Raw genomic sequence first — 23,395 nt, forward strand, 5'->3', positions numbered from 1 at the left:
TTGTTTTTAAATGTTTCCCAACTGCTTATAGCCACGACAGCAACTTATGGTTCGCCACTGTGAGCTTCTCCATCTAGGTGCTTTGCAAGTGCTGGCCCAAAGCCAGGGACATGTGCTGATTCAGAACTTTGAGAGGGTCCATTAAGTTGTCCGGTCTTGGATTCAAAGTCATACTTCTTTGCTCTGTTTCCTTCCCCTCAGGCAAAGTATGTTTCATTCACTTGTTTCAAATTCTTGACTTAGCTATTAAGTGTTACTTCAAGTAATTGTTTAAATAAAAAGATCTGCTTCAAACATGCCGTTGTTTTGTACTTTCCTGTTTCCTGGAAGTTGCTTATGTTGCATATAGAAGATGCGGTTTTACTATAGAATCCCTGGTATGTCTTAGACACTTGGAAATTGTGTTACAAAGGATGCTAATGTGATGGCTTTTTGATGGGCAAAGAAAGGCAAACGACAGTTGGTGGAGAAGAGAAAAAAAGTAAGGGGGACTGGAGTACTAATTTGGAACAGGTGTTGATCATTTTTGCCTAGATTAAGCAATATAACTATAAGCAAATTATCTTCTAAAATAAAGGCTCAACGTTAAAAGGCGCTGGAAGAAAGTCTTTCCATGAGAGCTTTCCCAAACCCCTTCCTGAAACAAGTGTTAGTAAAAAAAAAAAAAAAAAAAAAAAATTTCAAAGTGGTTAAAAGTGTTTGGTTGGAAATAAAAGCCAAAAGAGAAAACTGCACTGTAGTGATCAGTTTGATTTGGTGAATACATTGCTAGTTTCAGATTCAATTTGTGCCAACAGGTAAACCTCTGCACACCTGCAGATGCTGCCTCTGTCACTGTCCATTGCTGAAGCGACCAGTCTTAAACAACAGGGTTCCCTTTTGACTATCATTGCACCCCCACTTCTGAAGCCTCAGCCTAGAAGAGGAGGCTTTGATGTCCTGTGACCAAGCCGTTCTCTTTTCTGTCTTTAGTGGAAAGAACACTATGGCTTATACATTTAGAGAATATCTACAAAAATTGTACCTCCTTGTTTTTAAAAGAGCTGGGGAAATTGAACTGCTAGGGAAAATTATCTTTAAAAGTTTCTTTCTTTATTTATTTTTTTATCCTCACCCGAGGACATTTTTCGATATTTTGTTCAGATAGAGTGAGAGAGGGAGAGAGAGAGAGAAACATCGACGTGAAGGGACACATCGAGTGGCTGCCACCCACACGACCCAACCAGGGCCGGGGACAAACTGCAACCGAGGTACATGCCCTTAGCGGGAACCAAACCCGGGTCTCTCCGGACCGTAAGGCCGACGCTCCAACCGCTGAGCCAAACCGGCCAGGGCAGGGAAAATTATCTTTATTAAATGTGCCTAAGTCCTGGAAGCATAAGGTACTGTTTTTTGAAAGAAAGTTACGAAACCACATTTTGGTGATAGGTCTACCCCAGTGTGAGTTTGGTTCCAGAGCACCCTAATAAAGCAAGCATCACAATAAAGTGATCAGTAATTTTATTTTGCTTGTGCGAAGTCTTGCCTTCAGTTTGTAAAAAAAAAAAAAAAAGGCAATGCCCATGAAGCACAATAAGACAAGATAAGCCAGTCTTTTCCAATGTGCAGTATAGCAGATTGAATTAACAGGTGCTCATGGAAGTCTTGCAAAGCTCCTGGTTCAGAAGAAAAGCAGCAAAGTAATTTCACACACTTGTCACCAGTGAGGGGTAGGGGCTCTGGTAGAGTACTCTAGTCTTTCTCAGCTGATTCAGGTCCCTAATTAAAGACCATATCCATGCCCATCTAGCACTCACAGGCTGGGGCATTTTTATGAAATGAAGATAGCATCCGTTTTGAGGTTCTAATGCACACAAATTAATTGGTTTATAAATATTTTTTTCTAATTTACAAATGCCAGTGGTATATATGTATATACAAAAGAACAAATCCATTGCATTTAAAATGATATCATAATCAGAATTTAAAAATGCCACGTCCACTCCCACTAGTGCATTCATGGTAACATATAAACCTTGAAACCCAGAGGTATAAGAGGAAAATGTGTAATTTATTTCAATGGTACTTCTCTAGAATCAAAAACTTTTATGGGCACTTGAATAAAATAAAACATTACTACTTTTCATGTAAGTATGCATTCAAGTATCTAATGAATCTTTTTCCCTGTTATATTATTTACTAATACTTATTGAGTATCTGATATTCAGGCACTGAGCTAGATGAGAGAGATTCAACTGTGCGTGGTTCCTTCAGAATTCCACTTAAACTTCGAAAGAGGGTTTGTAGGTATAGCAAAATAGTCTTCCTTGTCTGCTGGCAGTTACATAGTACAGCAAGACCTCGAATAATGTTTCATTCAATGTTATAACATTGATGAAATGCCATAGGAACTTAACTCTTGTTCATATCAATTAGCCTATGGTAAAATTGGTTTTGTTTTCAGTCCTTTGCACCTAAAGTCACAGAGCCTATTGACGGCATTAAGTGAGACGTTAGTGTATAACAATATAGCATAAGAAGCAGTCACTTTGCTTCATGAGTTTGAAGCTTGCTAGGTTTGCATTGGGTAACATAGGAATTAGTTGTACTCTGAATGACAAGAAACTAAAGGGAGTCTGAAACTTTGAAAAAGCACCCTTTCTTTTACTTCACATACACAAAGAAAAATAGAGGGTACATACAAATGTCAAGTAATGATATGGAGATATTAATACAATGAAGATGTTTACGTTTGAGTGTATAATTTGTTTGAACTGTCTTTAGTTTTACCTCAGTTTTCTCATACTTAATTTTACTGCTTGTTAACTATTGGCAGAAATCTCATATATTCAGATTTTGTAGGCTCAAAGCATTGCATACAATGAAAAAGTTTCCCATAGTCCCACGATTTAGGTTAACAGATGACAGACACATAATCTAGTTAAAAGTAAACACATTGTGCCCTGGCCGGTTTGGCTCAGCGGTTAGAGCGTCGGCCTGAGGTCCGGAGAGACCCGGGTTCGGTTTCCACTAAGGGCACGTGCTTCGGTTGCAGTTTGTCCCCGGCCCAGCCACTCGATGTGTCCCTTTCACATCGATGTTTCTCTCTCTCTATCTCTTCCTCTCTCTCCCTCCCACTCTATCTGTACAAAAAAATGGAAAAATGTCCTCGGGTGAGGATAAAAAAAAAAAAAAGTAAACACATTGTTACTGGTGTTACTATGATTCTATCCCTATAACTTCATATTATAGCAGTCTGGATGGATGTATTTGACCTTTTGTCAGATGTTTGTTTATACTAAAATCTACGGCATTTTCCCCCGTGGGGATTCCGCTGGTATATATAAGCGCAGCATGGCAACTACACATTTTACTGTTTGACTTTTCCAGCGGCTCTCTTGATAGACGGTCTGTTTCTGTTTTTTCTTTTTTTGCTTTGCTGTTAGTTTGGGAAGAAAGGAATATCTGCATTTTATATCCTAATGTTGTTGGGCTTTGCCAGGGCTTCAACCCTTCCAACAGATACTTTGCCTGCTTAGTAATCCAGACGGACAAGGATATGGTTTGGATTGCTATGGATTCAATAAAGCTTTACTTTAGTCGTGAATCCAAAAGTAATTTTGTCTGTCAATGTCCTTCAGCTTCTGTTTACCTGCAACCGGCCAGTGGCTGGTGGGGAGGAGGCGGGTCGGTGGACGCACCAGCATCCGTCACATATGATGGCGCTTAGTCAAACCGGGATAAGTATCACCCAACCAAATAAAAGCTTTGTTTTGTTGTCGTTTTTCTTTTTTTTAAATTAATTATTTTATTTTTGTTATAGATGTTTTTCCGCTTTTTCACCCACTGATTCCCCCCTCCCTTCCCGCCCTGTCCCCAGCTTTGTTGTCCATGTCCACTGTTCATGCATACATGCATATAAGTTCTGTGGTTTATCTCTCCCCCACCCCCTCTTCTGGGGATTGTCAGTCTGTACCCCACTTCCATGTCTCTGGGACTACCCCATTCCTCAGACTGTTATGTTCGTTATATTCTACAAATAAGTGAGATCGTGTGATATTTGTCTTTCTCTGCTTGGGTTGTTTCGCTTAGGATAATACTTTCCAGGTCCCTCCATGTAGTCTCAAAGGATAAGAGATCTTTCTTTCTTACAGTTGCATAGTACTCCATTGTGTATATGTACCACAGCTTTTTTATCTATTCGTCTACTGATGGACATTTGGGATGTTTCCAGATCTTAGCTATTGTAAATGTCATCATTTTTCTATATGCTTTCTCACCAGTGCATTCTTCCTGTGAGCAGTACTTGACTTCTAGGAAAAAGAAACATACACTACACACAGACTACAAGAGAAAAATGTAATGATATCTGTGCATTCTGAAAAATAAAATGTAAAAAAATCAGAGGCTTGTTTGTACAAAATTTATAAAAAGGCTTAAGTCACTCAAACATAGAACATTTATTTATAGTTAAAGAAGTCTATAAAGTTTGTAAATGATTAATAGAGTATGTCCAATAAAACACATGATTAGATAAGAACTACCCCATCCACACTCTTCTCTCCCAATCAACCCTCCTGTCAGCTCATTGTCCCTGGAGTGTGCCTGGTACTCTCCTCTCCTGCCCCTGATGTTTACTGTCTCCAGGAATCTCTTGCAGCCTCCTCTCCGCCTTCCAGATAATCCCCATCCCGACTTCTCTAACATTTCCCCTGTCTACCTGAGTCTGAGGCTGTCCCTCCTCTCCTTAAGCACTTATTAAATACTTACAATGGCCAGGGTGATGTTCAGGCTCCAGGAACACATCAGTGAAATACATCAGTGCCTTTATAGTCTTGTGAGAGATCCACAAAAAGTAAACACTGCAATGGAAATATATAGATAGTTAAACAAACAAACAAACAAAAAAGAGCTACCACCTGAAAGTGTTGGGGAAGGTCTTACAGGGAATTATTTGAACTGACATTTTCGAAAGGAGAAGATTCTCATGGGAACTTTGTGAGGGAGGGAATTTCAAAACGCGGAAAAAATAGATATTTGTACATAAAATCTACGAATGATGGCGCTGTTCAAGGTGCTGTAATTACCTTTGACTACTTAAAGGAGAAGTGAGAAATCGCAGGGCAGGTGATCATCGTTGTTGGGAGACTAGGTATTTATGAAATTACGAGATCAGGAATGTTCTTACTGGCCTGATAAATTAGCTTCAAACTTCTATTAGTTTTATTTGGAGTGGAGTAACATGGTGGTATTTAAATTTCAGAAATAAAATTTAATTCTCAGCATACATTGTTGAATTTAGAGGCAGAGTGACTAGAACAGGGAGCATTGCAGTATTTAAGTGAGGGGCGTGGACACAGTACTAACCAATCAGGTAATTATTTGCAGCTAAATCTGGATATGACTCAAGAACACAACACTTCTGAAACTCACCTCAATCAATCGGATGAGCCAAGGGGACATATATTTGCCATCGTTGAGATAAGATAACTCCTAGCTTATTGGTTCTTTGGGGAGACCTTATGGGAGAATATGTTCAACTTATGTAGTAACTCATTATTAGGCCATCCCATTTATGGTCATCTCACATATATATTTTGTTTGTTTCTTTTGAAATGCGATATGCATGTCTCAGTTTTAATTGACTTTACCCATTTGTGACTCTTTTTCCAACAAAATTGCAAGTTCGTTAGAGCTTGATGATGTTATTTACCTAACATTACTTTTCTTATTTCAAACATAATTTGCACATAATTAGCAATTAGATAATATTTGCTGGATAGATTTCCAAACCATTTTGGTTATCACAAGGCACTATCCAAAGATTGGTAACACACAAGGACACGTTGCATATTGGTAATAGATGAATTGTTTCAAATCAAACAAAAATGTGTAAAATACAAAAAAAAAAAAAACTAACAAAAAAACAGAGTAACAACAAAAAACTTGGATTATATGTAAACAAAGCTACGTATATAAATGTATCTGTATGCAAATATTAGCTCTTGAATCCATCTCAGTTGTATATCTGTGGGTCTTTAAAGTTATTTTCTGTCACCTATGGCATGAGTTCAAAATTAATATGTACTCTCTGTAGTATCAATCTGCGATTATTGAATTTATAGTTTTTCTCTGTGCATAGCACTTTTAGCATTTTTGTCCTTTCCATGCAAATAAATATGCATGCACTCTATTTTTAATTACTTATAGACTCTTCACAGAAATAATTTTCTTAAAATCCCGAACACTTTGTAATTTTTGTTTTGTAGAAAATTGTTAAGAACAATAATTAGTTTACATTGGGCTTAAATAAATAATTATTTACGTTTCAAAGCTAAAATAGTAAAACTGTTTTAACTCTAATTTATCCTATTGCCCCATCATAATTGAAACAAGTGTATAAATAGAACCATCTCCTCAGTAACCCTGGGATCGTGGGCGCATACACAGTAACAGGTGGGCACCCCTCCTTTTTCCCCTCATGGTGTCCATCTGCTGGTACCCATCTGCCTTATCTTTGTGAACAGGGATATTTTTTTAAACTGTAAGGGAATATCAATGTCTCTAAATTGCTTAGAGAGCAAGATTTATTTAGATTCCCAAAAGTGACAGTATAATTCACTTACAGTGAAACTTCATTTATAGTAAAACCGAATGAACGTTCAGATATCTAAAATGTATTGTGTTGTTTAAATTGCATTTTTGGTTTATGCAGAGTCGCTTTTCTTGGAGCAGGGTTTACTTATGAAATCAAATTGAATTCTATTCTATTTCTGTTCAGCAGATCACGGTTCTACCTCCAATGAAATCACTCTATTTTTCTAAACAGTGAAAGACAGGACATGGCCAGCTTTGTCTGGCCTGCGTATGATTCATATTTGCCCATGTATCAGCAGCTTCTTCATACACTAGGGCTATTTCAATAGCATTCACATTGTTACATTCAGAACTATTGGAGGTTGCATTGATTGTATTGCCCTTCTGAGAGTGCTAGAAACGCTCTCAGAGGACAAAAAATGTCTTGTACAAAATATCATTGAGCACTTAATGGGTGCCCTGGGGTCCTATATAGTAGGTGCTATTATTGAAAAAGACTGCAATGCCAGAAACACACTCCTGACGGCTTATAGGGTGAATTCTCATGTAGAACTTACAGATAAATGTAATAATACGAAAGAGAAAATGCTTTTATATCAAATCAATATTGTTAGATGAGGCTATTGTTAAAATATTAGCCATGAAACAAGTCAAATGTGCTTGTATTCTGATTTTGATGAGAAGTAGCTTTGGTGATGTAATGGGTCAGTGAACTTTTAGAGAGAATATGAGAAAAGTACAAATAAAATTTACTGGGTTGAGACCAAAACTCATTTTCAGGAAGTTCATTTGCTGAGCCGTACAGAAGACGTGCATGACTGTAAAGCTGGAGGTAAATTGGCAAGATGATTGGGAAAATGACACAGTAACTTCCTTTCTCCAGAGGCTTTGGGCCAATTTGGTTATTTGTGAATTCAATTTATCAGATTCATCTCTTGAATTATATAACCTGCTTTTCCTGAGTGGCTCAAATTGTCTTACAGACATTATCTCATTTGTCCTCATAAAAAGATGTGGAGTTACTATTGAATGAATGCTTCATGGAGTGAATATGTTAATGAATGGAAATTCAAAGTAAGTTTTTAATTCCTACCACATCACCTACTGGCTTTGTGACAATGTTGAGTAACTTAACCTCTATTAGTCTTATTTTCTTTATCTATACCATGGAGGAATAGTCATGCTTCTCACTTAATATCATGTTGAGCATTACAAGGAGTCATGCCACTGTTTAAGAAAAATTTTGGAGTTCTTTCGAAGAAAAGACACGCACTAAATTTTAATAAATTTAAGCTGCGTCCACAAAAATACGTTTTTCTATTGAATTAACTTCGCCTAATGGCAGCTTATTCTTACAGATATCAGAATGCTTTTAATTTCTAAAATTAGTTTTTAAAACATTTATTGAGCCCAAAATATTAATGAGGAATTATGCTGGTTTGGTAGTTAGAGGGATGAATAAAATATTTGCTGCCTTCCAGGAATGTGTAACCTAACAGGAAGGACAAGCTTGCTAAGCACTTCACAGGACAGAAGGAGTTAAGAGCTGTAACTATTGTGAACAGTGAGCCATGGGAACATAGATGGAATAGAAGTGCATTCTACCTGAGTGGAATAAAGAGAACAATTAATAATATAGGAACAGAAATTAGAAAAGGGCTTTGGGGCAAACATGTAAAGGACTTGAATAGTACTTGTAGACTAAATCCTGTTAACAGAACCTTGAATTTTTAAGCCTTTTACTCTGATCAAGGTATGTAATCTGTCCTATGTATTTTTAAAAAAGTGACTGTGAGGGTGATGAGAAAAAGTAGATTAGAAATGAGTGGTGGAGAGATACAGCAACAGACAAGAATATGTCAAATAGGATTTGATAATTTCCAAGTTTAGTAAGTGGATGGGCAGGAATACCATCACCCAAATATCAAAAGTAAAGAGAGGGGAAAAGGGTAAGTCGAAGAGAAGAGTAACAAAGTATAATTTTCGTAAATTAAGTTTGATATTGTTCTGTATCCCACATTCTAATCTTCACATAAAATTCAGGCTATATAGATATATATCTTTTTTTTTTTTTATCCTCACCTGAGGACATTTTTCCATTTTTTGTTCAGATAGAGCGGGAGGGAGAGAGAGGAAGAGAGAGAGAGAGAAACATCGATGTGAAAGGAACACACCGAGTGGCCGCCACCTACACAACCAACCAGGGCCGGGGACAAACTGCAACCGAGGAACCGAACCCGGATCTCTCTGTACCGCAGGCCGACGCTCCAACCACTGAGCCAAACCTCTTTAATATGTTTTTATTGATTTTAGAGAGAGAGGAAGGGAGAGGGAGCGAGAGATGGAAACATTAATGAGAAGGAAACATCAACATCGGTCGGCCGCTTCCTGCATACTTTTTGCTGGGGCTCAAGCCCGAAACCTGGGCATGTGCCCTGACCATGAATCAAACCAGCAATCTATCAGTCCATTGAGCCACACTAGCTAGGCCAGGCTATATTTTAAATATATGCTAAATATTTGCAGTTTTGATAGTTAACTGTGTTTAGCTAACAAGAGCCCCGTGGAGGTCAGTATGCCTGCCCAAGGAGAACAAGGAGACAAAGCATACAAGAGGGTGTGGACCAAATCCAAGTAACATTTAAAAGATTGTCTACAGAGAGGTGCTGCAGTGGATAGCAGAAAAAGTTGTAAAGGAACAGCCAGGAGAGGATAATGCCAGGGAAGCTCTAGAAGAAAATCACAATGAAGAAGGAATATCTCATTGTCACATGCTTTAGTGATAACAAGGAAACCTGGCTGAGACCAAAACTTGTTTTGTAAGACTAAGAATGCATCTTGAAATTGACCATCACACATTCACTGCGGGGTGGAGGCAATGGTTATAGTAAAAAGAAGATCAAGTCAGAGGATTAATTGAGGAAGTTTGGTGGCCAAGGAAAGGGGAGGTGCTTTCTAAAGCGGAAGTAGGCTGGACAGAGACCTTTGACTGTGGAGGATATCTGAACAGACTTCCAAGCAAAGAAATGGTGGATGGAAGAATGGGAAGGTAGAGGGAGACACAGAGCTTTCTTAGAGTAAAGCTGCGAGAAGGAGAGAGATACAAGATCAAAAACACAGTTCAAAACAATAATTGAGCCTCTTCTTCCCAAAAGACTGCAAAGGAGTCTCCAGTAGTGGCGCAGAAGTAGGTCATCTGCTGAAGGCGGGCGGGAGTGTGTGGGGTGGGCGGTGGGTATTTCAAGTAGGGTGGTTACAGCTCAGAACTTGAAGGGAACGGGAAAGGAAACGGGGTAGATGTGATTGAATGCGCCTGGTAGCGCTGAGATAAAAGCAGTGTTGTTATCAAAGGAAATCCAGACTTCGGGTAAGTGGAGCAATAGAGAGAATGCTCTGGGAAAAGATTGAGGATGTTCACTTTTGTTAGCAGGTGAACACAAGTTCTAGAGGAACAATCAACCGAGAAAGCGAGGAAAGAGGCTGGAAAGGTCCAGCCTAGGACTATGCATGAGCTTCCTTTGACAGTTTTTACTTCTATAAACTTACTTTTTTTTTAAATCCTCACCCAAAGATACGTTTATTGATTTAACAGAGAGAGAGGGAGATCAGTTGCCTCCCATACATGCCCTGATCAGGAATCAAACCAACGACCCAACTATGTGCCCTGACTGGGAATCGAACCCTCAACCTTTTTTGGTATATGGAACAATACTCCAACCAACTGAGCAACCCAGCCAGAGCTGATAGTTCTTTCTTATACAAAGGATATTAATATAAGATGATCTTATTAGCAGGCCCAGAACAGCTCTCTGAGGATAGTATTCTAGCAAGATGTGTGCTGGAAATTATAGAAAATGATCCTTCTTTTAGGAGGGAAAAATCATTTGCCTAGTTTCAAGGAACACAGAAGGTGTGCAGTTCTGACTCGCTTCAAATTTGCACAGGAGCAAGTAAACAGTTGAAAAGGGGCTTATGGTAAGAGCGTCGGTTACACACTGAGAGCGAGAACAAGAACATGGCATCCAGGGAACGCTGGCCTCACCATGGCAACACTTTCCCTCCTAGCACCTGTCTCCCACCATCACGGCCTTTGCTGGACACTCTTGGCTGCCTTAACTCTTCTCATAGTTAAGGTAAATAGTCACAAACTTGTTTCTCCAGTTCAAAATTGGTTTTATGCTGGATATTTTATTTCTCTTATTTAACCTCTGATTTTCCACTTATCACCTTTGGGTAAAACTCATCCAAGGACAACCAGTCAAGAATGAATGAATCTAATATCTAAAGAAAAATAAGAGAGCAAGCCCAGTTTATACACAAATCACAGGTTATGTCACCAAGACATGGCTTTCAATGATACATAAAAAAAAACATGTTTCAATGATACATAAAAAAAACATGTTGTGGTAATTACAGCATCTTAAAATCAATACTTTGATCTGCTTCCAAATTATATCAATAAAAATGAATCAGAGATGTGAAGAAAAATAATGCATTGAGTGTTCCACAAATACATCTGTGTTTCAATATATGGTGTATCCATAGGCTGAAATTAGATTTTTGCTTAACAATGAATGACACATAAAAAAATTCTTATGTTATAAAGATAACTAAATCAAAAATAGGATATAAAAGACTGATCCATATTTTAGGAGAGAGAAATGTGTGTGTATATTTGTGTGCATTACATAGTAAGCAAGCATATGTTTAGGAAAAATCCGGGGGAAACTACAATATGATTTTGCAGTTGTTATTTCTGAATGATGTTTTTAAGGGTGGTTTTTGCACTTTCAATACATTGACCTAGATATGCTAAACAGTTTTGCTCAGCAGTTAGAACATTGGCCCATGGACCAAAGGGTCAAGGTTTCAATTCCAGTCAAGGGAACGTACCTGGGTTGCAGGTTCAATCTCCAACTCTGGTCTGGGTCATGCAGAAAGTAACCCAATTGATGAGTTTCTCGCTCATTGATGTTTCTATCTCTCTCTCCCTCTCCCTTCCTCTTTCTCTCTCTCAAATCAATAAAAACATAAATACATTTTTTTTAAAGATTTCACATTTAGTAAAATCATATGGTATTTTTTGTCTTTCTCCTCTGACTTATTTTACTTAGCATTATACGTTCAACGCCCATTTATGTTGTTGCAAATGGCAAGATTTGATTCCTTTTTTATGGTTGAACAGTATTCCATTGTCTATATATACCACATCTTTTTTAACCATTCATTCATCAGTGGACACTTAGACTGTTCCCATACCGTGGCTACTAGAAATAATGCTGCAATAAACATAGGGGTGCATATATTTTTTAAATTTTAAAATATATTTTAAAATTATTATTTTCATATTCTTTGGATAAATATCAAGAAGTGAACAGCTTGATTATATGGTTGTTCTATTATTAATATTTTTGAGAAATCTTTATACCATTTTTCATAGTGACTCAACCAGTTTAGAGTCCCAGCAACAGTGTTTGATGGTTCTCTTTACTCTACATCCTCTCCAACAGTTGTTATTTCCTATCTTTTTTATAATAGCCATTCAAATAGGTATGACTTAATATCTCATTATAGTTTTATTTTATTATTTTTCTTAAATTTTTTTCTTCCTTTATTGATTTTAAAGAGAGTAAGGGAGAGGGAGAGAGATAGAAACATCTATGAAAGAGAACATTGATTGGACGCCTCCTGCATGCCCCCCACTGGGGATAGGGCCACAACCTGAGCATGTGCCCTGAATAAGAATCAAACCAGTGACCTCTTGGTGCATGGGTCAATGCTCAACGACTGAGCCACACCAGCCAGACTCATTATGGTTTTGTTTTAAAATTTCCTAATAATTAGTAATATTGAACATCTTCTTATGTGCCTGCTGGCTATGTGTATGTCTTTTTTGTAACAATGTCTATTCAGATGCTCTTGTATATTATTTAAGTTATTTTGTTTTATTGTCATGTTGTTAGGATTTGAGTTGTATTAGTTCTTTATACATTTGGATATTAATCCCTTGTCAGATTTATGATTTGCAAATATATTTTCTTATTTAGTTGGTTGCTTTTTTATTTTAATGATGATTTCCTTCAATATGCAGAAACTTTAAATTTTGGTGTAGTTTCATTTGTTTATTTTTGCTTTTGTTCCCCTTACCTTTGGAGTCAGATCCACAAAACATCACTAAGACCTATTGGAAAGAGCTTACTGTCCACCTATGTTTTCTTCTAGGAACTCCATGACTTCAGGTTTTACATTTAAATTTTTAAATCATTTTGAGTTAATTTTTGTGTATAAGATTGTGATATACTTTCAATCTTTCACATGTGGCTACCTAGTTTTCACAATGCCACTTATTGAAGAAATTGTCCTTTCTCCTTTGTATGTTCTCACCTCCTTAGTTAGAAATTAATAGTCCATGTATAATTGGGTTTATTTTTGTGCCTTCAATTCTGTTACATTTACTGTGTGTCTGTTTTTGTGGCAATCTCTTACCTTTTTTATTACAATAGCTTTGTAGTAGCATTGAAGTCAGAGAGCATGATACCTCCAATTTTTTTCTCTCAAGATTGCTATGACTGCCCTGGCCAGTTTGGCTCAGTGGTTGAGCATCGACCTGCAGACCAGAGAGTCCCAGGTTCGGTTCCCGCTAGGGGCACGTACCACAAAAAAAAAAAAATATTGCTATGGCTATTTGGGATGTTTTGTAGTTCCATACACATTTTAGAATTACTTATTTTACTGCTGTGAAATAGACCATTGAAATTTTTATGGAGATTATGTTAAGTCTATAGAGTGCTTTAGGTAATATAGGCATTTTAATAACATTAATTCTTTCAATTTATAAGCCACACCACTATTCTAATTATGGACATGTTATTAATAAATATGAATACATATGTTATCACAGCTATAATTTTGTTATGCTATGATGTTTATGGCACACACACATGATCACACACACACATGCATACACACACTTTGACATATTGTCTGAGTCTTAAACGAATAGAGTGACTTCACCTGGTAATTGGGACTAATTATCTCCTTGCAGGAGTGTGTTCTTTTTGCCACAATTTCTAATGCCAACCAATTTACACTTAGTTCCTTTACAATTGATCATCTAGGCCTTTCATGATATAATAACACTTTAGAATTTTCTCAGCAGTGTGACTCTTTAATCTTTTTACATAAAAAAGGAAATATCTGTCTATTATTGAATGTTTCAGTGTTAACCATTTGATTTAGTTGGAAGAAGGGATTGCAGGAACTATCACAATTATGGGTGTAAGAGCTGAATGAGTCAGAGGCTCTCTCTGCTGTTCATGAGGTGGAAAACAATGTGATTCACTAACCATTCCATTTATTCGTACTCTTCCTGTTCATTAGCCCATGAATAGTATAAACTGGGTAAAACAGTGATTCAGGATGCTCTTATCAGTTTCATTCAGCAGCAGAAATCTTAAGGCCCCATGGTTTGCTTTGCTTTTTCTTTCCTTTTTTCATCAGTGATAAATTAGAAAAAGCAATTAAATGCTGTTGGTAATAACTTGTTGTTGTACCTTGAAAAATAATGTAACTAATTATAGGAGACCTGATTGCTAGTTTAATCTCATTCTTTCTCTCTTTTTCCTTCAAATGCACACCTGCCCATGCACATAGACATAATGCTACATATTTAAACATTGTTTTGCTGATGTGACTATCAACAAAAATTTCACTGTTTCATCATCATCAATGCAACTATTATTGAAAATACTATTAGATAAGAGTTATGGAGCTCTAAATATGGACCAGGTGCTATATAAGATGCTCTACATAATTACTACTTGTTGATGGCTTCCATATTTATTTGCTAATATTTACACTTAGTAATAATTTATTTTATAACTTTATAATAAGAGGTTTATATTTATTTCATTTTTTATAGCTTAATATTCTGTTCAACAGTTAACAATGGAAACACTATTAAAAATCTATTAAATCAATTGTTTCAAGATTCAGTGCTTAAAAGTTTTTAAGCAATAGAGTTATTTTAAAATTGCAAAAAGAGAAAGAAAGAAAGAAAATAAACTTAATTATCTGCTAGAATGCTCTATCTAAAACAAGGTCCTGCATTTATTTTTAGTTTTGTGGTTCAATTGATAATTGAACTGAAATTTGTTCTCTATATAAATACATAAATAAGAGTCTCCATGCTGCTTTTGCTGAGTAGCAAATACATTTGAAAACAGGCACTTTGTTGTTTTGGAGTGCACTGTTGCTGATACTAGTAGCCATCCAGCCACATTTCTAAGGAGGAAAGAATCTAAATGTGAACAAGTCTAACAAGAGCAAAATTTTTTAGAGAGCATTGAACATTCAGCTCTCCAACCATTATGCCTGGCTCCAAGAACGTTTTTAATCTATTGGCACTGGTATTCTTCTATGTACGTTTAATTTGTGAGTCTTAGAGGCTCCTCTGATTGAAAATGCAATGCCTCCGATCTTATTGCAAAGGTCTAATGATGGTTCATATGGAAACAATCTCTTACTGAACTGTAACAGATTGGTGCTTTACATGGGGCATTTAATTACTGGCATACCAAAAATACTCCTTGGTAGTTGAGTCACCACCTCTAAGGTATTGATTTAACAGATACCTAATAAAAAATATTTTAGCAAAACTCTTATCTCTTCCATATTCCATCATTTGTGTTTTGAAAAACTAGTAATTGTTTGAGTATCCCTATTCTTTGAATTATTTAGTAAATGATGAACTTCTGGACTAAATCTTTTAATAATATTCTGGTCTATTCGGCTTTTGGCTATAAACATAAGATATTTATGCAGATTTTTCTGTTTCTTTTTAGTTATGTTGATATAGAATGTGTCTAATACGTATTGTGGATGACAGCTCTGTAAATAAACATTTGATATTATTCCATCATAGACTTGATGCTAATAACATCATGATTAAAAGAAGCAATAAAAATGATATATGAAGGAGAAATGCGGCAATATGTTAAGTAGAGTCAGAAATTGCTTTTACCTACATGTTGTGTTCATGTCTTAACTTTCTTTAGTTTTGTATTGATATAGGGAATTTTATTTGTCAACTTCTCTCTAGGTCACATGAATATAATGATGAATATCACAATATATGGGAAAGTTTTTTTAATCCATACAGTAATAGGCAGGTAGTAAGAACTAAGTAGTCAATCTTTCTGGCTCAGAAAAATGGGAGTCAAATAACCTCATGTTTGAGTTTACATACCAGTTTCTGCCTCACGCCAAAAGTGATTGACTTGCGTTTGAATTGTTTTCCTTTAAATTGTTCAAGTCCAGTGAAAATGTTAATATGCCCTGAGGTGTATCTCTGGTTCAGGAAATCATTGCCTGACTAAGAGCTGTCGCAACTTGGGCAATGCATACACAAATAAGGAAAATGATATTGCAAATAGAGCAGGATATTCTACTAATAACAGAATTATAATAGAACGCTCATCAGAATAATAACAATCACCGCAATCTGTTAACTAGCACTTTATTAGTCTGGAAGCTGTAAAAATGACATCTCTGATATTTTTCAATGTTTTTCTTCTGACTGCCATGTGTATCTGTTCTGTTTGGAGTTGGTGCGGTACTGTTATCCAGTACTGTTATCCACATTGCTGTTGTAGTCTAAGTGAGCATAGCATCCTGTCTTGCAGGCTTTCTAGTCGACAGAGAGAAGAAAAATGATGGAAAGAACCTCCCACACCCACTGCACCTCAACATAATGGATTACAGCTTCTAGTTTAGCTACTAAGACTTAAGGTTTCTGAGTCTCATAGTTTGGAGTTTGAATCCATACTCTATATTGGCTCAGGGACTTACAGAAAGTTATTTAACCTTTCTTTGCCTCAGTTTTATCTTAAAATAACAATCATTGCAATAATAATGGTAGCATACTTTAGGGGAAATCTGAGTTTGGATTGAAATGATACATGTCAAGTCTTTAGTACAATGCCTGCTAGTTGGTAAGTCTTCCATTAACATCCACTGCTATTGTAGTAATTATTTTAATTAACCTGATTCACTTTTTCACATTTTCTTAACATCATTAATTCATCGATAGATATGTATCTTGGCAAAGTAACACCCAAAAGGATTTTACATCTATTCTCTTCAGGGAGCAATGCATATAAAGAACTAGTAAAAACACAGACCAGTTGACAGTTGGGGGATAAAAGCTAGATTAGTCTAGTAAATAAAGAAATGATCTTGCCCTGGCCGGTTTGGCTCAGCGGTTAGAGCGTCGACCTGCGGTCCTGAGAGACCTGAGTTTGGTTCCCGCTAAGGGCGCGTGCCTCGGTTGCAGTTTGTCCCCGGCCCTGGTCGGTCGTGCGGGTGGCAGCCACTCGATGTGTTTCTTCACGTCGATGTTTCTGTCTCTCTCTCTTCCTCTCTCTCCCTCCCACTCTATCTGAACAAAAAATGGGAAAGTGTCCTCGGGTGAGGATTAAAAAAAAAAAAAAAAAAGAAATGATCTTGAGTGTTAAGGATGGATAGAACTAGCTGTGGAAAGAAGCAAGTGGAAAGTGAGGAATAAAGGACTTGCTAAGTAAGAGGAACAGATCAGACAGGACACATAAATGGGAAGAAGTTTAACATGTTCATAAATCAATGAAAACCCTAGATTCCTAGCAGCAGTGTAGGATCCAGGCTTGGTGTGACTTAAATATTTTTAGGGTTCTCTTTGAGGAAAAGAATACAAATTAGTTACAAGGCCTTCATGGGGGCCTATGCAAAGGAGAGGCTTGAAGCAGATGTGTTAACTTGACTATACATCCACATCTATGGAACAAGAGAAGTATTTGCTAAGTATGATGAAATGAGTAAGGTGACCTCAGATTATGGACAGCTCTGAAATCCTGGAGGAGGAGTTGCGAACTGTATTAGAACTGTGTTTCTCAATGTACAGGTCTAGGATCAGTAGTACCATTCTTGGAACTTGTTTAAAAGGCAAATTAGAGGGCCTAACCCCAAACCTGATTCAGAAATTTTGAGACCAGCAGCCTGTGTCTTGACAAGCCCTCTTGGTGATTATGATGGACACTAAAGTTTGAGACGCCGCGTTGAGAGGTGGGCTTGGAGCCACCTATAATGAAGATGGTTTGGATAGTGGCACCCTTTGAATGAAAGAGATGTAGGTGCATTACAAATGTTCAGCATTTGCTGGATTAGAGGCAGATAGGCAAGGCATGATGCTGTCACACCGGTAGGTAAACACTTTACATAAGAATTGGGAAATTGACGAACTTTGACTGGCACGTGTCGAGTGTGAAGGAGGTTTATCTCAGGATGAGTTCAGGTGTCTAGTTTGCTTTGCACAGCGGCAATGAAAGTAAGAGGTGGTATGCTGGAAGGAGAAGATGGGATGGCTGGATGGGGAAAGGGGTAGATTTTGTTTTGAATGTAGTTAGGGACCCAGACTAAAACAAGTTCAGTGCATGTTATAAATCCCAATTTGACTGCAGCACTTATTCAGGATCTTCGTTCTCCCAAACTGGGTATCCCAGGGAGGGGAAAGAGGAAGCTTTCAAGCCATGGGCTGCAGTATTTGACATGAAGATGTAAGACTAGATAGACACAGGGGCTTGGCCTCTTCAGATTCCTAGGGTCTTCTCAACCCCTCCCACGGAAGATGCGCTTACACCAGCATTGGTGCTCTGAATAACATGGGAGGGGAGGCCAGTTTGAAGATGAGCGAAACACAGCACCACTTAGAGGCATCAGAGAATGAAGTCTGAGATTCTACAACAGCACAGGGTTTTTTGTTCATCTGTTTTGTTTTTTGTATTTTCTTGTTCCCTTTTATCATTTATAAATAAAATGTAGAACAAGAGAAAGGGAATAACAGCTACACTACATAGAGTTGTGTGACGTTTTATATTTCCCCCCAATTTTTATTTATAGAAATATATATTTCATTTTATTCTTAGGGCAATCTTGTGATATAAATAGGGCCAGTTTTGGCCTTCTTATTTTCAAGGTTAGAAGAGAAAGGCCCAGAAATGGGAATGATCTCCATTGGGTTAAAAAAGATCTGTTTTTAACATGCTCACTCTGAGGTATCAGTGAGATATCTAAGTAAAGAGGTATCTCATAACCAAGGGGTTAAAAGGGACTAAAGTTAGTTTTAAGTACTTGAAGTATAGAGTTAACATATTTCCTGGATAACAATATAATACAAAAAATATGCAATTACACACCCTCCTCACTCCACAAAAATAAACTAACAATCATATAGATTCTGCACTAGCTGATTTTTTTCTGGTTCAAATTGTTTACATAGAAAAGAAATGTGATACAGTTCTTTTCCCAGTGGGTAGGTAGTATTTAAAATAAAATCCACTATTGGTTATAGTGCTTTTTACTTTGCAGTAACTTTGAATAGGCTCTTGCAATTTTAACTACTATGGAGAGTGTAAATAGAAACAAAGGATTTGTTGAGAACTTTTCATTATTGTGTTCCATATTATTATGATTTTGGTTCATTCTTATTCCAAAATCTACATATTATATCCAATGGTGATTGGAAATCATTTTAACTTTAATAAAAATCTGCCTATTGTATTTTGTACTTTTGCAGCACATACTTAATAAATACATTTGCATTTTATAATGGATGCTAATATTAATGGTGAAATAAACTCCAATTAGAAGCTTTCTGTTTGTGTATGGTCACTCAAGACCAGAAGTATTTTTCATGTACTCATTGTTTCAAAGCAGTAATAGAATTGCATTCTCTGTCTTTAATGATGGAACTCCACCACTCTTTTTTTAATCTTCACCTGAGGATATTTTCCCATGAACTTTTTAGATAGTGTGGGAGGGAGGGAGAGAGAGGGGGGGAAAATAAAATCTCTTTCTCACATGGATTGGTTGCCTCCTGCAAGACCCCAACCAGGACTAGGGCTGGGGACTAAACCTGAACTCAGGTACGTGTCCTTGTCCGGGAATCAAACCCAAAACTCTTTGGTGTGCAAGCTGACTAACTACTGAACCAACCTGGCCAGGGCTACCCTGTCACTCTTAAATTGGCTACTATACACATTAGGAAAGACACCTGGATAAATATGTTAGCCATAGGCACAAGGACTCAGTGTTGCATGCATCCTGGAACTTGTCATGCAGATTGATCCGGACTAGCCAAAATGAGGGACAAGAGTGGATATCGCCTACATGCACATGTGAGGATGCTTATTCTATCTACTGCATAGCCTGAACATAATATTGTATATTTTTGCTGTATAAGTGAATGGAAGTTATTTATTCCTCCTTCTATGTATTCCCTGCTCCTAACTGTTCAGAAAAGTCAGAGAGAAGTGTGTTTTCAATTATGCAAAAAATCATACTTGACCAAAAACAATGTCTAAGGCAAATAAACATGTTTCTTTCTATTCAGAAAATTTAAAAAAAACCATTTATTAGCACATTTTAAGTTGATTAATTAAATAAAATGAATTAAAAGTTAAGTATTTTTAAAATTCTTTATAATCCCATTATTTTATAATGATTACTATTTTAACTCTTTTCCTTTAGGTCTTTGTGCTCATACATAAATGTAGTTCCAGATGTATTATCTTGATGTGCAGAAACCATTTGTTATTTTTAACTTAAAATTATACCTTAAAGATTTCCAAAAGTTTTCACATTTTTGCTATTGCTATTTTGACATCTGCACAATATTCAATATAATCATATTGAATTGATATTCTAAAATATTCTAACTCTTGCATAGATACTGCTGCTATAAAAAGTTTTGTAGAATAGCTCTTATCACTGTTTTAAACTTAGAAGAAATTCCAGTAAAATAACTTTAGAATAATGTTTGATGCCCTTTGGAACATTTCATTGTAATATATTCACACATTGGCCGTATTGTTGAAGCTTGAATATAAATAAAGACTTTGGACCTTAACATTGAGGCCAAACTAGGCTTAGATGGATTGATTCCTTTAAAAAGTATTTTTTCCTTGGAAATTATATCATTTCCTTTTGAATTGAATTATGTGTTTGCAAAAAAAAAAAAATATGTGAAGTTATGTTTTTCTTTAAAGCTACTAATATTGTTTTTTAAAACATTAAAATATATAGTATATAGCTGTTCTAGATAATCAAATATATATGACACATAGCTATTGTACATAACCAAATATAATGTTATATGTAGTAATATTTACCACATAATAGGAGCTAAATAAATAGAAACTACAACCAAATTTATGGTCCCAAGAAGACACTTTTAGAATAAGTGACTTTAATTAAACTTATAAAGCTAAAAGAAAAAGTATTGTTTCTAAATATTTTCTTCACTGATCTTTCTTCTTCTAAGTTATTGAGTGCCAAATGATGGTCCAAGGCCAGTGTGGGAAGAACTGGATAAAATCACCAGGGATATGGCTAAAAATACTTATTTCGGGATATATTGTCAACCAAATCTTTAGGGGTTGGGACTTGAGAATCAGTATTTTTAGTGTTTTCCAATTAATTCTGATAATTTCAGGTATAATTCAGAACCAATGGCCTAGATTACCAGAGACGCTCATTCTGATTCTATTCCCGTTTCATATTTCTTATAACCCTCCACAGTCCATTCTTCATGCTCCATACAGACCTTATATTTTTAGGGCCTGGACTTAAGGTTTTATTATAGTTCTTATAGGTTCCAATTTTAGTCCCATTATTTAATAATGCCTACTATTTCTTTTTAGATTTATCATGTCACTTTCATCTAAGTTTATTCTGGATATAGGGCAAGACTAAATAGCTGTGAAATAAGCAGACATATATTATTTAAAATATATTGAAATGCCTTACTCATTCTTCGCTTCCACTGACAGAATGACAGCTATACCTACCTAAATTCATTGCTTTGGTTTGAAAATTAGACATGTGCCTATTATTTCTGGAAGAGATTTTGAAGCTCACATCATGATGTAATCATGGTTTAATTTAATATGATTGTCACTGGAGGGACCATAAGGAGTTTGATAGCAAGGAAACAGAATGAGGCAATGGACAGGGGATGCCAACCCCAGGGAGGCACATGGAGTGCTGGAGGAAAATGAAAGGCTACTTTGAAGTTTAAAGCAGGAGTGTGAGGGACGTGGTGGAGGAGTTTTGAAGACGAAGTGATACACAGTACAGGCAGAGTCGGGCAGGAACACTCATCCAGCTCCGTGTTACCTGGGTGCATTGCTACCCAAGCACTTACCAGCACCCTCCAAATGGAAAGTTAGTGGTTTCAAGTAAATGCAAATCATAAAAGAGAGCCTCCCACTTCACCAAATCTATTTCCTCTTCTGCCTCCTCTTTCCACCACTTTTTTTTTTTTCCCCATAAAGATCTCGGTTTTGAGGATGTGAAGCTTCTACCTCACCAGTAGGGAAAGCAAACAGATGTTCCTACCAGCTTAAATGTCTGTGGCTCTGCATACCTTCGTTTTCAGATTTCCTCCATGTCCCACGTGAAGTTTTTGAACAGGAAACATTGGCTGCACAATCCCTTCCTCCTGCGTCACCTCTTTCCAGAGGGGACCTTCTTTACTGTCTGCTAAGTTACTGAGAAGAGGAAAAAGATCCACCAGTCATTTGGAAAACAATACCGATTATTAGGTGGACCACTTAGATGTTGGCCTGCAGTTAATCACTGACTTGAATTCTGGTTGGGCATGCTAACAGTAACAACACAACAATAACAAGAACATCAACAATAGCATGTGCTTATTTATTATTATGTATCAGGGATAACAAAAGAGTTACATAAAACATTTCATTTAATTATTTCTCAAATTCCATAAATCAAATATTATCCCCACCGCCCAGTTTATGCTAAAGAAATTGAGGCCCAGAGAGTGGCCGGGTCGCTGCGGTCTCTACTAGGGCTCCGGCTGCCACGAGCCAGACCCCAGGCCCTCGCCAGTCGTGTGGGACCCACCTGGTGGGGGCCACAGCGGCTGAGCTCGGGTGGCCGCGGGGACCCAGAGGTCTGGAGAGCACAGCGGTGAAGTACTTGGGGTAGACGGGGCGACTGTCTGGCTCCGGGCGCAGGGACTTGGGAGGACGGCTCTCCTTACTCTGGGATTTGGGATGTTGTGCCACGTGCGTGACCGAGCTTCTGAGCAGCGGGTTTGCTCAGCCAGGAGGAGGCTCAGGCCGTGGACGAGGAGCTGCTGGATGAGTCCCAGTTCAGCGTGGACCATCTTAAGGGAGCTGGCTGGGCTGAGCTGTGCTACGGCCATTGCTAAGGCATATCCCCCCACGTCTGTGCCCAGGAGCCCCGCCCGTGTCCTGGTCATCTATGGCCCTGGGAATAATGGAGGAGATGGCCTGGTCTGTGCTCGACGCCTCAAACTCTTTGGCTATCAGCCAACCATCTATTACCCCCCAAAGACCTAACAAGCTAGTCTTCACCGCACTGGTGACCCAATGTCAGCAAATGGACATCCCTTTCCTTGGTGAAATGCCCCCAGAGGATGGGATGTGGAGAAGGGAAACCCTGGGGAGGTCCAGCCAGACTTGCTCATCTCCCTGACTGCACCCAAAATGCCTGCCACCCAGTTTACCAATCGCTACCACTCCCTGGGGAGGTCGTTCTGTACCACCTGCTCTGGAAAAGAAGGACCAGCTGAATTTGCCCCCATACCCGGATACTGAGTGTGTGTATCATCTGCAGCGAGGACGGGTGGGTGGTGTTTTTCCCCCTGAAAACTTCGGGCCTCTCCCAGAACTGTGGAGACCCAGAGCTCTTCTGGCAGGAAAGCCTAATGGGTGGTAGGCATCTGGAGATATGATGTCAT

The 23,395-nt window shown here is 37.6% G+C and overlaps 1 protein-coding gene and 1 pseudogene across 1 annotated transcript in view; both read left to right on the plus strand.

Moving 5' to 3' along the window:
* The window catches only part of PCDH9 (protocadherin 9), an 894,020-nt gene that overhangs the window by 202,212 nt on the left and 668,413 nt on the right, over positions 1-23,395 (plus strand). The window lies entirely within an intron of this gene.
* LOC118622970 lies at positions 353-23,373 on the plus strand (annotated as a pseudogene).

This window comes from Molossus molossus, unplaced genomic scaffold, assembly GCF_014108415.1.
Source record: "Molossus molossus isolate mMolMol1 unplaced genomic scaffold, mMolMol1.p scaffold_m16_p_9, whole genome shotgun sequence".
In the NCBI taxonomy this organism is placed as follows: Eukaryota; Metazoa; Chordata; class Mammalia; order Chiroptera; family Molossidae; genus Molossus; species Molossus molossus.